The sequence below is a fragment of the Hoplias malabaricus genome, chromosome 12 (assembly GCF_029633855.1).
Source record: "Hoplias malabaricus isolate fHopMal1 chromosome 12, fHopMal1.hap1, whole genome shotgun sequence".
Taxonomy (NCBI): Eukaryota; Metazoa; Chordata; class Actinopteri; order Characiformes; family Erythrinidae; genus Hoplias; species Hoplias malabaricus.
The window spans coordinates 26178163-26195031 of record NC_089811.1 but is presented as its reverse complement, the minus strand read 5'-3'; the positions used below and the strand labels follow the sequence as shown (position 1 = coordinate 26195031).

Below are 16869 nucleotides of genomic sequence, written 5' to 3'. Positions count from 1 at the left end.
CCCCCAGACGAGCCATGTGCTTTTTCTCTAAAAGGAAGAAATGCAGCCCCCGAGGACGCTGCACCTTTATCCTGGGCAATGCAGCTGAGACATAAAATCTTCTGCCTTGACAGGAACAGTGCTATTATTATTACATGATACTGCAGTGAACTTTACTCACAGGTATGCATTTTAAAGAAAAAAAAAATTAGAACGCAGAGCTCAATGCTCGAGCTTTGACAAGCCCACAAACAGCCAATTAAACATAGCAGCGTGTCAGGCAGACTCCCATCGCTCCTGAAATTACTGCTCGTTGTGCAAGGGGGGAAAAGCTGCAGGCTGTGTTTCACCATTAACACTTGCAATGAAATTTCTAGCACTTTCTCTCTCCACTGAACCTCTCCTTTTCAAAACATTCATTTTCCAAGATGGAATGAAAGGATTTCAAAGAAAAGCCTGGCTGACTTCCTACCAGGACACAAACACTGAGCCGGAAAGTGAAAGGATATGGGAGTTTGAAAGTGAGAAGAGTTTCTCTCTAATATTCTCTGAGCTCTAGGGTAGACGGTGGTCCTCCAACCTGCTCATATTTTCTGTCCAGGAGTTTAGGACTGTGACTGCAGAATCACAGATAATAGTATAACAAGACTCTAAATAAAGGATAAAGTTCTAGATAGGTTTGCACCGATACGATACCATATCGGCACAGCTACTGGCACTTAAACACAATATAGGTATCGGCAACAGAGAACACAGATACCATCTGTAAGTATTGTAATATAAATATCTGGGTTTATAGGCTCCTGTCTAGTAGTTAAGATAGAGTTGGTATCAGCAGATACTTGAACATGAAATATTGGTATCAGAAGGGAAAAAGTGGTATCAGTGCATCCCTAGTTCTCGCATCTGGCCTGGGACAGTCACTGCTTCTAAGGATAATTAGGGATGTAAGGATGTCAAATCAGAACTGGCAGCTTTGCAAATCTAGTATTATAAGTAACAATAAAATTATAATAATATTCATATTGCAATTTGGACTAATAGACAGTACCAGTAATATGTGAAAATGCTTCTTGTTCATTTAGCTCAGACAGTTTGAGATCAGGGGAAGAACTAGTAATGAATTTCACCTTCAGCCATTTTGGCCGCTATAAATAGGAATGCAGTTGTAATAATTAATCATAAACACTTAAAATTTGTATTTTTAGTCACACTCACAGTGCCAGTAAATGGCTTAGACCTATAGTGTCCTTACAGAGTTGGTGCCAAGATAATGTGTTTACATAATTACAACAGCGCTGTTGATGAGTCCATATTTATTTAAATGGTAATTGGTATAAGGTTTGTATAAATATAATATCTGTATTGCAATTATTCCAATGTATATTAGTGTTGTTCGAAATCTTCAGTAGGTTTTAACAATGTGACAAAAATACAGAAAAAGCTGGTAATAAAATGTAACCCATGCCTACTCTGTACCTCAGATTACAGTATGCTCTGTAAAACTCTTGGTATGTAGGACACAGCACGGGACCTGACAGCAGAGGTCATGTCGTGTGAAGTATATGAAGACTGGCTGCAGGACGTGTGAAATTCAGAGAGACCTACTTCCAGACAGGCATCACGAGCATGTCATCCTTCAGGGTACAGAGAGAGTTGCTGCAGAAACAGATGGCAATCCTTTTGTAACTTCTGGGGACAAAAAAAAGAAAGAAAGAAAGAGAGAAAGGACGTTGCATGAGACCTTTTTATGGTGGAGTGGCAAACCACAAAGAGTTGTGTCCTCCTCTCATAAACAAACCGCTAACTTTCTCAAATGGAGTAAAGGGGGGAGGCATGTGGAGTGCTGTTCAAGTGTAAATCTGGAGAAGGTTCTGAAAGAAAGAGAGAGAGAAGAAGAAAAAGCAAAAGTAAAAGAGAGTTAGAGAGAAAGAGACTAAACAAGAGCGAGCGAGAGAGAGAGAGAGAGAGAGAGAGAGAGCAAGAAAGTGAAAGAAATTTGAGGAGGGGCACTAGTTCTACAGCCGGAGAATGAATTCTCTTCCTCCAAATGATTTCCTAAGACTCAGTTGAAAAAGTCATGGCTTTAGGACACACACTTGACTCAGATGATCTGCATCCGTTCTGCAATGCCATAGTAACAGCCTCTAGCGTCTCTAATCTGCATGCAGGAGGAAAGCAACAAGCAATATCAGCATTCATCTCCAACTTTCTTTGAGACGGACAAAGGAAAAAACAGATAGGGAAATTGGACACTGCGCCAAATACAAACGGCCGGCAAATCAAAAGCGTGGGTCTTTGTTTCTATGGCAACCCCAGTTTATTGTTCATGGAGCTGCTGTATGACCCCTTTAATTAGACTATTCTCCTCACTTTCCTCTCTTTTTTTATTTATTTTTTTTTTTTTTGTTTTGTGGAACTGCACGGTGTAAACATGGAGTGAAACACAATGAGATAACAGTTGGTAGCAGAAAAAGACAAAAATGTTTGATTGTTTGCCATCTTTTTCTCTTGTGTTATTTTGCCTTCAAACCATGTTTCTGAGAAAAAAAAATAAGATGAACGGCGGAATGATTCTAAAACTGTAAACGTGAAACTGGAGGAGGCGCATCAGGCTGGACAACTGCTGTCTGCAGGACACATCACTTTAACGGCTGACATGCAGAATGATAGCTCATGGAAGGCTCTTTCAGAAGACTTACACATTTACTCGGCTATACAGTTGTTTGCGTTTTTTTTTCCTTTTAAATCAATGGTCAGTTATGGATGTAAGCGTGAACATAATTAAAAGGTTTTCAGAGCCTATTCACTCATTATTTTACATAAACATGAGATAATAGAGGCTGACGTGATTATCCCACAGATTTGATTTCAGCAAACAGCCACCTCTGATGTGTCCACTTCTGAAGATTTAGTGGCCTTCCATGCTCACATGCATACACTTTTACAGATACAAGCTCAACTGGTGAATTTCAGCAAAATTCATCATGGTTAATATAATAAAAGCACATCCAACACTAATTACAATGTAAAACATGAACAAACCAGATTAAATACATAAAAAGAGTCTGTAAACATTCATTCATTCATTATCTGTAACCGTTTATCCAATTCAGGGTCGCGGTGGGTCCAGAGACTACCTGGAATCATTGGGCGCAAGGCGGGAATACACCCTGGAGGGGGCGCCAGTCCTTCACAGGGCAACACAGACACACACACATTCACTCACACACTCACACCTACGGACACTTTTGAGTCGCCAATCCACCTACCAACGTGTGTTTTTGGACTGTGGGAGGAAACCGGAGCACCCGGAGGAAACCCACGTGAACACGAGGAGAACACACCAACTCCTCACAGACAGTCACCCGGAGCGGGAATCGAACCCACAACCTCCAGGCCCCTGGAGCTGTGTGACTGCGACACTACCTGCTGCGTAGTCACAAACCAACAAAACCCCACAAAACAAGCCCTGATTTGACTCAGACTTTAGACCTTATGCCCTGCATCTTGATTTCTGTTCAATCAAGTGATTACGTGATTCACTCTTTGTGTGTTCAGGAAAGCAAGCAAATATTAGCGCCAGATGACAGCACAAAGCATTTAAGAAGTTCTACCTTATTTACAATCTCTGACAATGCTCCTGGCAGTCCTTCTAAATGGGTTTCATCTAAAGCAGCATTCACACTGCCACTGAAAATACAAGAGGCATGAAAAACAGCTGTTAAAATTAAACAGCAGAAATATTCAAATATTAATCCTATACTACAATTCTCTGTTGGAAGAATTGTGACTTCAGGTTCTATTCCAGGTGATATCTCAGCCATTCCAGGCATGGTGTCCTTGAAAGCACAATTACCTTTGCTCTATCACTATCTGCAGTGCTTGGCTAGTATGGGCATCTGTCAGCTAATGGGACAGATCTGGACAGGTTTGCATTCTGCTCCAACGTGCTAAACTGTTTCATGGCTTTGCTTTAGAAGCGGCTCGAACAAAGGGTTTGACTGCCTCGTGTCTCGGATGAGGCAGGTTTGCCTTCACCCTCTTAAGGCTGGTAGAACTGTGTGCAGTTGGAGGACATTCAGTGAAAGGGTGGAATTTAAGACTCTTTAATTTAAGACACAAAGGGTGACTCTTTGTGAAGTGTGCGTGTCTACGGCGGTTTCCTCCAGTTGCCCCTTTTCCTCCCACAATCCCAAAGCACATGGTGGTAGGTGGATTGGCTACTTAAATATGTCCATAGTCGTGAATGTGTGAGTGAATGTATGAGTGTATGGTGCCCTGTGATGGACTGTACCCTATGGGTGCTGCACATGTGACAGAGGCAGAGCTCCAGACTAATACTAAGCAGAAGAGACTATTCAAACCCTCTTCCAGTGTGAGCTCTCCTCGTCTCTGTGGACCCTGCTCAGGTCAGCAGTGAGCAGTGTAAAGCCGGGAGAGAGAGGAGGTTGGAGTAATTAAGGAGTAAATAATGAGGCTCTTGAAGGAACCCCTGCTCGGACGATCTGCCTGGCTAGAGAGCCAAGACCGTGTTCAATAAATCCATTAACAACTTCTGAGAGTCACTGCTTTAAAAAGGTCACTGCAACTTAGCCAGCAGCTTGGCCACTGAAACCAGCAGAGCGGCCACAACCCCAGCCTACACGCCGTAAACCACCAAGGAATATTTCAGAGACATTACTTCATGAGAGGAAATTCAAATTGTCAAAACTAAACAAAACAACACTTATTATAACGTACGATATTTAAGTGGGGTGGCACGGTGGTGCAGCAGGTAGTGTCGCAGTCACACAGCTCCAGGGTCCTGGAGGTTGTGGGTTCGATTCCCACTCCGGGTGATTGTTTCATCCTCCGGGTGCTCCGGTTTCCTCCCACAGTCCAAAAACACACGTTGGTAGGTCAATTGGCAACTCCAAAGTGTCCGTAGGTGTGAGTGAATGTGTGTGTGTCTGTGTTGCCCTGTGAAGGACTGGCGCCCCCTCCAGGGTGTATTCCCGCCTTGCGCCCAATGATTCCAGGTAGGCTCTGGACCCACCGCAACCCTGAACTGGATAAGCGGTTACAGATAATGAATGAATGAATGAATATTTAAGTGGAAGGAGAAAGTGAATGTAAATGATTTATTCATTAATTCAATCATTCATCATATATGAACAATCCTGACAGGGTGCCAGTCTATCACACTCACCCTGTCACTCCCACCTGCAAACTGCAAACAACCATTGCACCTACCAATGTGTGATTAGGGACTGTGGGAGGAAACCAGTGAGAACACAACAAACTCATCACTGCAAGGAACCCAAGGACTAGTCCACTTCTACTGTTCTTTTCAACTGCTCTAAGCACTGCTCAACAACAATAACTTTCAAACCTTACCTTAATGTAACATTCCTGCCGAGATGGAATGTCATTTTATACCATTTTCACAGAGATATATATCGTTTTAGATGGAATTATAAGTCACTGCAGTGTTATCAGTGCTTTGTGAATATGTTATTTACAGTGTTTCTTTAATAAAATAGTTAATAAACAGGTACTTTAAGAACTGCCAAAGCAAAATGTCCACTTTATCAGACAGGTGAGGCCATTAATATTTTCGTGTTTGTCCCATCAATAAGCTTTGCGTTTTCAATTTTAAAATATATGCACATTTCCAAATCAAATGAGCCTTCCTAATGAAGAACAATGGTTTAAGTCTTTGACAGAGATATTTAGCTTTTCTTTATCATAGTTAGAGGCAACCAAATACATGACAACAACTGACACACTACTTGCAGTGTTTTAAAAAAATATAAAAGTCTTATTCTTATAAAATCAGGTTTGGACTGGAATTTACACAATTAAATCACAAAGCAGTCTGAAAAACTCACAATTCCCAGATTCGTAACCCTTTGGGGTCTAAGGGTCTATATCAAAATGTTCAGAACAATCTCAGCTCTCTGGTTAAGAGCGGCCCATGTGACCTAGAGCATTTCATGAAGAGATAATCTGTCTCTAACCCTGAAAAACTTAAATCCGATTTTAGAAAATCTTTATATTTCTTACAAAAACATCCCTTTATTCGTGTGGATGAATTGTTTTGGTGATTGAAATAGCTTAATCAGAGTCTTAAAAACAAGCGAATCCACCAGTTAGACACATCGAGAGGCAGAGGAGGTGTGTCTCAAGCTTATTCTTAGGCTCGTAACTCAGGATGTACAGTATCACGTACAGTCGCAATAACATGCAGTCGAAAGAGCCGTTTCTGCACATTCAGATAGTGTTTGAACTGCATTTCTGCGCTGTGTTATCGCTAAGATATTAAAAGAAACATCGCGAATAGTCGTATTTGACGTGCCGCCAAGCTCTTCGACCCCAGAGGGTTAAACTCTGATAGGGAGCACTAAACCCAATAACAAACACAGCAATGCAGTAGTGGAACATATTGCTCAACTCTGCACTAAAAAGGACAAAACATTGCCTTCAATTAAGTATTTAATGTCATGTGAACTTAATTTACAAGACTTGCACCTGCTGACTGTGCCTTTCATTCCCTTCACTCAGTTTTCAGAACACATTTTAAGATACTGACTACAAATACAACAGATTTTGAAACACACATGGCAGCTCTATGATGTTCGCACTCCTTTGCAGAGGAATAGTCCTCCATGGCGTGCCAGCGTGCAGTAATTAAATCACCAAGCCATTAGAAAGCTCTCAGGTCTTTGAATGTAACCAGTGACACAATCCTGGCAAACACGGGAAGCAGGAGAAAACGTGTTTCTCTGGGAAACATCAGCCCACCTGAAAGGATTAATTAAGGAATGATGTTTAAAAAAAAAAGAAAGAAAAAGAAATGGCTCATCCTAATGTCCCTCACATTGTAGCGCTAGTTCTGTTTGTGTAGCTCAACCTCCCACCAGGCTGCTACATGGGAGGGGCTGTGCTCTGCAGGCATGTTCTCCAAACAGCCAGGTGTTCACTGTAGGATAAACATTTACTAACAGACTTCAACCACATCCCTGGGGCGCAGCATTAAGAGAGCCTTCCAGCCAGCTAAATATTCAAAATGCTACAGCAGGTGGGGAGGAAGGTGACTGAGGCGAACAGTCTAGCCCGCAGAGCTTGGGGTTTGATCTCCAGGTTTTAATTTGTTTCCACAGAGGCATAGCTGTGGCTAAATGATTATGTAGCTCCGGCACTGGTTTCCACCGAGAATGATAAAAGTTGGCTATCTGGAAAATGACCCGAGCTCTACCTGCAACACTACTAGTCTGCCACTGATTAATTTCCCAATCCGTCACCTTCTTGTGGGGAAGATGGAAAGGGATGACAGATGCAGCTGCTACAACAGATTCAAAATTAATTTGTTAAAATGCAGGAAACCACAAACGCAACAATCTCACCTTTTGATACTCCAGATACCCGAGTATTGGACTGGGCAATACTGAGAATCGCCATTATTTTCATTCAATTTAAAATCTGTACACCTCACCACGTATAATTTCTTGAAGAACGTGTAAGTGACAGGAGGCTAGAATGATACATAGGGCTTTATTTCTTCACTGAGGCAGGAACGGAACCCACAACCCCAGGATACTGAAGCTGTGTAGCAGTGAGTTTACGTGTTGCTTACCTGTCTATTAATAATATTTTAATTTCATCCAGATTTGTATAGAAATATACTACAATCCACAGCAGGTTGTTCATGTCAAAAAACACATTACAGTACAAAGATAATGCCTGTGTGCACTGATATTTATATGAAATTGTAGCATTATCATTTAGGTTTCTTTAAAAACAATTATTGAGATTATCCCAATTTTACTTTTCAAAATCAAGTAAAATTAGTAAAACCACAATCTACAGAATGAGAATTTCTGAGGTAACTTGGTGACAGTGGTGGGGGTAAAACACTTGATGCATTTTGCTTTTGTGCACAGCACACATGGAAGAATTTGGCAGTCCATGTCTTATTGTTCTTTTCAGATAACGCAGTGCATTTTGTAAAAACTACATAATAATTCAGACTACTGTTGGACAATACAGCCAAAGTATATCACGATATATTTCTTATTTTGGTCGATACGATATAATTCCATATCAATATAAACAGTATAAAATCTACTGAAAACCTGCCAAGAACAAACAAGAAACAAGACATCACCATCAAACATAAACCTATTGGCTTTGTCAATATTAATATGTCTTCAATATGTCTATTGAAATATTGAAAATCATATTGTTATTGAAATATTTTACATTGTGATATACAGGTGCTGGTCATAAAATTAGAAAATTCATGAAAAAGTGGATTTATTTCAGTAATTCCATTCAAAAAGTGAAACTTGTATATTATACTCATTCGTTACACACAGACTGATATTTCAAATGATTATTTATTTTAATTTGATTATTACAACTGACAACAAATGAAAACCCCAAATTCAGGATCTCAGATTGGAATATTACTTAAGACCAATACAAAGAAAGGATTTTTAGAAACGCTGGCCAACTGAAAAGTATGAACATGAAAAGTATGAGCATGTACAGCACTCAATACTTAGTAGGGGCTCCTTTTGCCTGAATTACTGCAGCAATGCGGCGTGACATGGAGTTGATCAGTCTGTGGCACTGCTCAGGTGTTATGAGAGCCCAGGTTGCAACGTGGATTCTGTGCCTCTCCTCTCTTCCTCAAGACTCCAAAGGAAATGTAAATTTTACTTTAATCAGAGAACATAACGTTGAACCACTCAGCAGCAGTCCAGTCCTTTTTGGATGCGAGACACTTCTGACGCTGTCTCTTGTTCAAGAGTGGCTTGACACAAGGAATGCGACAGCTGAAACCCATGTCTTGCATACGTCTGTCCGTGGTGATTCTTGAAGCACTGACTCCAGCTGCAGTCCAGTCTTTGTGAATCTCCCCCACATTTTTGAATGGGTTTTGTTTCACAATCCTCTCCAGGGTGTGGTTATCCCTATTATTTGTACACTTTTTTCTACCACGTCTTTTCCTTCTCTTCTCCTCTCTATTAATGTGCTTGGACACAGAGCTCCGTGAACAGCCAGCCTCTTTAGCAATGACCTTTTGTGTCTTGCCCTGATTGTGTAAAGGTGTTAATGGTCGTCTTTTGGACAACTGTCAACTGTCAGAAGTCTTCCCCATGATTGTGTAGCCTACAGAACTAGACTGAGAGACCATTTAAAGGCCTTTTTGAGTTAATTAGCTGATTAGAGTGTCGCACCAGGTGTCTTAAATATTGAACCTTTTCACAATATTCAAATTTTCTGAGATACTGAATTTGGGTTTTCATTAGTTGTCAGTTATAATCATCAAATTAAAAGAAATAAACACTTGAAACATATCAGTCTGTGTGTAACGAATGAGAATAATATACAAGTTTCACTTTCTGAATGGAATTACTGAAATAAATCCACTTTTTCATGATATTCTAATTTTATGACCAGCACCTGTATATTAATACTGAATTACTGTCCAGCCCCATCTCAGACCCAGAAAAGGGATGCAAATGACCGCAGTGCTTACTGATGACATCAGAGTTAATGAAAGTGGTTTGATTCCAAAGGGCTTATTCCAGACGACCAGCACCTGCCCCTATATGAATGTGGGTCAATCATGTCTGGGTTACACCTGTTCCATTTCATACAGTCTCTATCAGTGTCAGCTCATCAGATTGATGCATCTCCAAGCAGGGCACAGTCGAAGCCCGAGGCCATTTCAGCAGAGAATATGAAACTTACCGCAGCAAAGTTTAAGGCAAGAAGTGAAAACTTTCATGAATGCACTCCTCAGCAAATGACTGGGCTGCACAGTAGCTGGTGGCTTTCTATTCCCTATCCCTCTAGTTAGGCGCCAGGACCTTGGGCAAAAAGGAACAAAACAAATGATAGCGAGCGAAAGGCTGAGAGTACTCTCCGTGAGGCAGGAAGACCACCTGCCGTGGCGTCTGCCGTGCCATCCCCAGTGTGACTGCAACCAAACAGAGTGGAGACGCAGTAATTATGCCGCCCACTGTGGACGTAATAACACTCAGGCCTGGATGAATGTGGGAAGGATGGAGGCGCAGTGCAGCTAAAAGAGCCTAGTGTGACACAGGGGAGTCCTATAGAAGCCATCAGACACGTTGACATTTCCATAAGTGCCATGCGCCTCTCTTTCTCAGTGAAATATTCCATCAAGCTGCATGCAAGGGCTCCTCTGGAAGCACTTCAGGTAACTCCATTCTTATATCTCTCAGACTTCAGACATTTTACCAAGTGGTGATGACCTCAGGGTGAAGTTAGACAGCTTCAGTCCTTCCAAACATTTTTAACTTAACACAACTCACAAGCTGACCAGAGTGCAAATATCCATTAGCAGAATCTGTTTAGGGTTTCTCAGCCCATACCCCATCCTCATTCAGTCCCCATTCACAATGAAATGCGAAGAAATGAGCCGTCTGGGACAAGCTGCGAATAATATGTTATACTCAGCTGTACAGGTCGCCCCCTCTCATCAATGTTTAATCAAGCAGCGCTCGGCAGCAGTATTCCACCCAGGATAACCCACTGTCCCACACACATGGAACGAAGAGCGGCTGGTAAGGACACACTTAGGAAGCACTCTAACATACATCAAACAGAAATAATGAGATGGTTTGTCTTCTATTGGCTAGACAAATTTTGCAGCCTACTGAGCGCAGCATACCCCAGCCTGTTGCTCTCCTTGACGACTTCATATTTGCACTCTTTGAAATTCTGGAGACAGACAAACTCATGGCATAACAAGTCTTTGATTAAAGCATTTGCTGATAAATGTTAAATTACTGACTGAAACGTTTGATGTCTGAACTACATGTTGCTGTCTTAAGTAGGCCATTCATTTGAGTTCAAAGGAAGCGAACACTACACTTTTGTAACCATAACACTAAACTGACTGCTCTCAGGAGATTAGTGGACGGTAGAGAAGACACAGTGTTAATGTGGTACAAAGTAAGGCATTATAGTAAAGTAATTGCTTTTATTTGTAGGGAAGTACTGAACCATAATTAAAGTTTCAAATCTAGTAACCTCTTCACCGCTGCTGATCCAGGAGGGACATATTTAAAAAAAATAATAATAAATAATATTATCAGGTCATTTGCACATTTACATGAGTAACTGGAATGCCTGTCAACCTACAAACTGTGAAAAAAAAGAACACATTCAGTCAGCAAACCAGGGACAACCTGAATCACAGCACTGGAACCTTCTTTATGTGAGTGTGCAAAGATGGATGAATGGATGGATGAGATGAAGATGAAGAAGAGAGAGCCACGTCCTCCCCTCAGCATGACAGAATCAATTCTCATTCAGGAAAAGCTCCGTAAGCTTCATTTATTAGTTCTAAATAAAATATTTTGAGGAAGCTGTCTTTGAACCATCCCTACTGACTAGGTTTCAAAACAACACTTATAATTCATAGGTTCATCATTTTAATTGAGCATGCCTAGCTGTATGACATTTATCATTTAGGTTTTCCAGTTTAAAATAATTTTTATGAGTTTTAGAAAGTAACGCTGAAGTAATAAATTCAGATGACATAAAAGAATCCCATTATGTCAGGTACTCGCGGAGGGCGGACTGACGGAGACGGATGCACACGCTAAAACACAGTTAGTTTTATTTACAAAACATAACGAAACAGAGACGAGCAAAAACCAAAACGAGGGAAAGCAGAAACAGACAGACTCGAGACTAAATGACGACGGAGAAACAAAACAATGACAGGAAATGAAGCGAGGCACGGACGAGACAAAATGAGGATCAAACAAACTGATGGGAGTGATACGACTTAGAAATGAAACAACGGGGGACAAGACACAACCAAGGTGAAAATGTCCGACAAGAGGAAGTGAGAGAAGGGGACTTAAATACAAAACACAGACGAGACGCACCTGAGACAGATAACAAGGGGGTAGGGTAACAAATGAGACACAGGCGAGGAGGCGAAACAAAGGCGGGACTAGGGCAACAACAAACAGAACCATGTGCTGAGAGAACACATGGCAGGGAAAACAGACATGACAGGACGAGTGTGTGACACATTACAATTTTAAACAAGTAACCTGTCGGTTGTAAAAGTAACTATCCCAATACTGGTATTAGAAATCAGTCAAATTCAAGAGGAAAAAAAAGGTTTATCCAGTCACAGTCCTTGTTCAAGGTGTTCTTCAGGTCATGCTAGATCAAATATCAGTGAAATCAAAAGGAGACACGGCCAAACCTTAAGCCTCCTGCTCTCTCCATTCTCCTTCTCTTAGAGCAATCAATAATTCACCCATCTCACTTTATGAAAAAGAGCACTTCTCCAAACACTCTCCTGGTTAGAATACTAAGCCTAATAAACTTTGCAGTGAAATTGAATTGAAGTCGTAGAATGGAGTGCCAATCCAATAAGTAATTACTGGCAGTCAGATGGATCACAAAGGCGCAGGACGTGCTCCCTCTCCTGATGGACATGACTGTAATTAATGATTCAGTGTAAATCTCTCATTCCAAAGAGCTCAAAGAACCAGAGAAAACAAATGATCCCTGGCTAAGTAGCTTGACTTGTGCCTTTTCAACGCAGCAGGTTTACAGCCTCGACGTAAACACATTAGTTTTTGATAAAAACAATCTTCATTGAAGTGTTCCTGATAACTCTGAATATTCATTTCCAATTAACCATCGTTTCTTAATGAAGTTCACTGCATGGTGAGGCTTTAAATGACTTTATTATTATTATATCATCACACTTCAATTCATTCATAAGAGCTAGTCTGCTTTTCTGTTTCTCTCTAGAGACGCACGAGTAGCTGAGGGATAACCCTTGTAACACAAAGACAAATTCCAACAGACGGCTATTTGAAGGGGGCACAGGTTACAGGACTCTCCCTAAATATTTACGTTTTCTCCTGCAGCCCATGTTTAATATTTGCATGTTTTATAAATAGGTAAAATGTATTTTTACATAACCATTTTCCAACTTGTCTTTGCACACATTCACGGCAGTGAACACACAAACACACTATTTGTAAGGGCCAGTGAATGGCAGGCAGACCTCAGGACCTAAGGAGCAGTTGGAGATTAGGTGCCTTGCTCAAGGGCAATTCAGCCATAGATTTTGAGGGCGGAGAAAGCACTCTTCCTCCTCCTCCAATCTACTGGTGCTAGTTTACCTTTACTAACCTAATCTGGAACTGGTTGGTGCATCTCCACTGACATAAATTGGTTCTCAAACCAGTAAAGTTCATTCCCAGCTGGAACCAGTATTAGGTAGTTCAGTGCAAACCATAAGAGTGTTTGTGGGTGTGCTGATGTGGACAGGTTCATTTAAAGCATGTTATATATGAATGGAAATAAAACAGGAACATGCTCCATTTGTGTGTTGTCTAGGGCTGCGTTCAGCGCAAAAGATGGTGCTTTGGTTCCTTTTTTTTTGTTCAAGGTCTCCTCAGGACGACTCGAAGCTCTGCAACATTTACACATGTATCATATACCAGTATGATCAGTCCCTGCTCTAAACAAAGAATAAACAAAGAATCCATCATGACTCTGTCCGTTTAAATCTGGCACTGAATTCAGCAACAGTGATCCCCCAAAATGCTCCCTGTTGATGACGTATCCTTGGTTCCAATCAAAACTGGTGGAAATGCCGGCCTGTGTACTGGATAGCACCAAAGTGCCAAGAATCTTGGACAAGTCCTTTTGGTGGAAAAGGGCCATCTTTATTCCAAGCCAGTTCTCAAACCTTTAGCCTGCCGCTGCCCCCTATGTAAACATGTTGTTTTTTTCCTGACATTGCAACAACTGTGAATTTAGAAGGGGGGTGGGGTGTTGGCTGCTTAGCATATGGAATCCACAACTAGAGACTGAATGCTATGTTTTGAAACCGTGTTTAGCCAGCATACACCTACAACAGGAAACTCCTCAGCCCTCCACATCCACCATTAATTTCACTAAACAAACAAAAGTCTAAGGTGAGCCAGTGAATAGCTTTACAGTGTCCAAAATAAAAAAAAATAGCCTGGGAGAAAAAACAAGCCCAGCTCTTCTAGACAGACTTTGTGCCTTGTGAGCTACGGGTAAAATGACAGCGATTCTGGCTGGCCGCCTGGATGGAACTTGATCGCTTTCCTTTCTTTCCTGCAGAGCAGGAGGTGTCTGCAGCGTGCTCAGGGAAGATCAGGTGAGTGTGCTGTGATCAGGACTGTGGGAGTTTTGGCCAGGGTTGGCCGAATCGGCAGCCTCCAGAAAAGTGTGTGTGTGTGGTGAGGAAGGGCTCAGCAAGGCGACATTTTCTGCCAGTGTCATCATTAAGACTTCACAGGGCAGACACTAGCAGGAGAGGTAATTGACAGGGGATCAAACGTGCGTTTACATGCAGATAAATCTTGGCGAAGTCTAGTCCTCATTAGTGGCAAAGATCCAAAGGCGATAAGCAACACGCCTCACTGGTGGCTGAAGAGCTGGAGGGGAGGGAGCCTGGAGATTATCCAGGATTCAGAAAAGAAGGCCTGTGGCCTCAGGCCACTAATACAGCAATGTCAATGAGTCTGAGACACTGCCTGCTGCAGCAGACCCCAACAAAACAGCTGCCATGCTGGGTTTGCTGACAAACTTGTCATTAAGGCTGTCGTGATTGCGTGATTAAACCCGATTACCCAATTAAAAATACAAATCAGCAATTAAAATTTATCTTTCTGATGAATCTGCAGGGATAACGACTATTTAAAATTTTACCACTGGTCTCTCACACAGTAAGAATCAAAGGCTGACAGATTCATGTCTGTGTAGTTTTAGCCACACAGGGCCTCGGTCACTAAAAATGTAAAGTAGTGCTAATCTGTTCTCACTGGTGATTTGTCAGTGTGTCCCTAGAAGCCTTTTATAGCTTGTGAACCTGAGATTACCATCAAAACAGAGGTTTGGGCACACCTGACATTAAGGACATACACATTTTAGCATGTGGTACTGTTGAAATGCAAAACAGAGGAAGAGAACATTTAAGCTTAAAGCTATTTACTGAGGAAAACTAATCAGAAAATGTGTAACCACAGCAAAGGAGCCCAAAATATTATTAAAATTAAGCTTTTAATATGTTGCTGTAACTTGCCAAATTAATTGGTTTCCTAGGCTGTAGCACAATTTTTAATTTTATGTATCTATTTGTTTATTTACCATATGTTCTACATCACACCATGCCAGAATATTTTACAATTGTAAAATATGAATGAAAAGAGACAGCTTGTGCTCTGATGATGGGTGTGTGGATTCACCCAGAAAGTAGAATTAGAATCGCAGCGGAGAAACAGAAAACAAATTGTATCAAAATGATTTAAAACGTATAAAAGTAGTTTTAAATACATTACAGTCATGATTTTGTTTGATTAAAAGCAGGTTGTCATGAAGGAGAAGATTTCACATCAACCTCTCGGGCTCTGTCTTTATTCACACCTTTACTATGTATCATTACATCTGAATGAAAGACCTGAGACGGGAGTCATTTCTGATTCTGGCCTCGAATCCAAGTTTTTATGGTGCAATCTTTCAGGGGAGAAAAAAAATGTCTTAACACAGGATAATGGCAGCACAAATTGGCTGTCTACATTTAACAAGCCCCTATTTTATATCTTGTTTATTCCATTCAGGACACAGTGGCAGCAGCTCTGTCATTTTCGAAGCCCTAATGAATAGGAGCACGCATTCGCAAAGTCAAAGTGTGTACTGGCGGCGCATTGTAAACTGCGAGTGTCGCTGGGCATGTTGCCAGCAAAGCTGTGTTTACTGTTAACAGTAGGGGGAGATGGGGAGGTCGAGGGGGTTGGGAGGATGGGGAGCGTGGGGCATGTGAACCCTCCTCTTTCGTACTGACTCCGGGCAGCAGTGATCTAAACCCCAAACTCTTGCGCACTGTGTGAGGCTGCTGAGCCAGACCTCCCCAGGCTCTCTGAAATAGAACCACTACCATAGGGGGTCAAGAGTTTCATCAGAGACTGTCTATAAGCCCACTTTCCCAGGAATCTTTTAAAAGTAATGGAGGGATTGGTTTCCACAAGAGAAGTAGCTCAAACTACAGTGAGAAAGAGTTTTGGCAATAGATTTCTCTCAGGCTGCAGCCTCCTTCCAGGGTCTTTGAATCTAAAAGGATTGTTAGATGGTCATTTTTCACCCGAAACCAGTTCAAACTGATGCAGTTTTCTCATTATTGTACATATACGCGGTCTTCCACAATTATTGACATTTTCTGTAAGAATGAGTAAAAACTCTTTCTTTTTGGGGACCAGTGTTGGTTAAAATTAAAGAGAAAAAAAGACCTCAAATTTAGCACAAAAAATATTATAAACATATATACAATGGTAATATGGAAGACATTAAAACTATGCAGGAACACATATTTTGGTTGTTTATTACTTCTGTGCTTAGTTCATAATTCCATATATTTTATTCTTTAGATTCTTCAAAGTAGCCCCCTTTCGCTTTGATGACAGCTGTGCACACTCTTGGCGTTCTCTCATTCAGCTTCATGAGGTCGTCACCTGAAATGGTTTTCAGTGAACAGCTGTGGCCTCGTCAAGAGTTAATTTGTAGAACCGCTTGCCTTCTTAATGTGTTTGAGCCCATAACTTGGGTTGTGGAGAGGTAGGGGCTGGTACACAGTTCTATAGAGTGAATAGCTCTATTCCACCAATGACTAATGAGATGTATCCAAACATTTGATGGTTTTTACATATATATATATATATATATATATATATATATATATATATATATATATATATACACACTCCACATTTTCTGTTCCCAACTAAAGGAACGAGATTATTCCTTCATTCAGAATGTCTACATGCCCTCCAGAGTTCTTGCTGTTTGCCTGGGCTCCTGTTC

General features: G+C 41.2%; 1 protein-coding gene across 6 annotated transcripts in view; it reads right to left on the bottom strand.

The window, feature by feature from the left end:
* The window catches only part of sema5ba (sema domain, seven thrombospondin repeats (type 1 and type 1-like), transmembrane domain (TM) and short cytoplasmic domain, (semaphorin) 5Ba), a 208813-nt gene that overhangs the window by 171635 nt on the left and 20309 nt on the right, over positions 1-16869 (bottom strand). For 4 of the 6 annotated variants that reach the window (XR_010804681.1, XM_066686852.1, XM_066686849.1 and 1 more), the window contains exon 2: positions 1588-1671. The exons of 1 other annotated variant lie outside the window; for it this stretch is intronic. The gene's annotated coding sequence lies outside the window, so the exon portion shown is untranslated. One more of the 6 variants, XM_066686851.1, reaches the window with a different exon arrangement.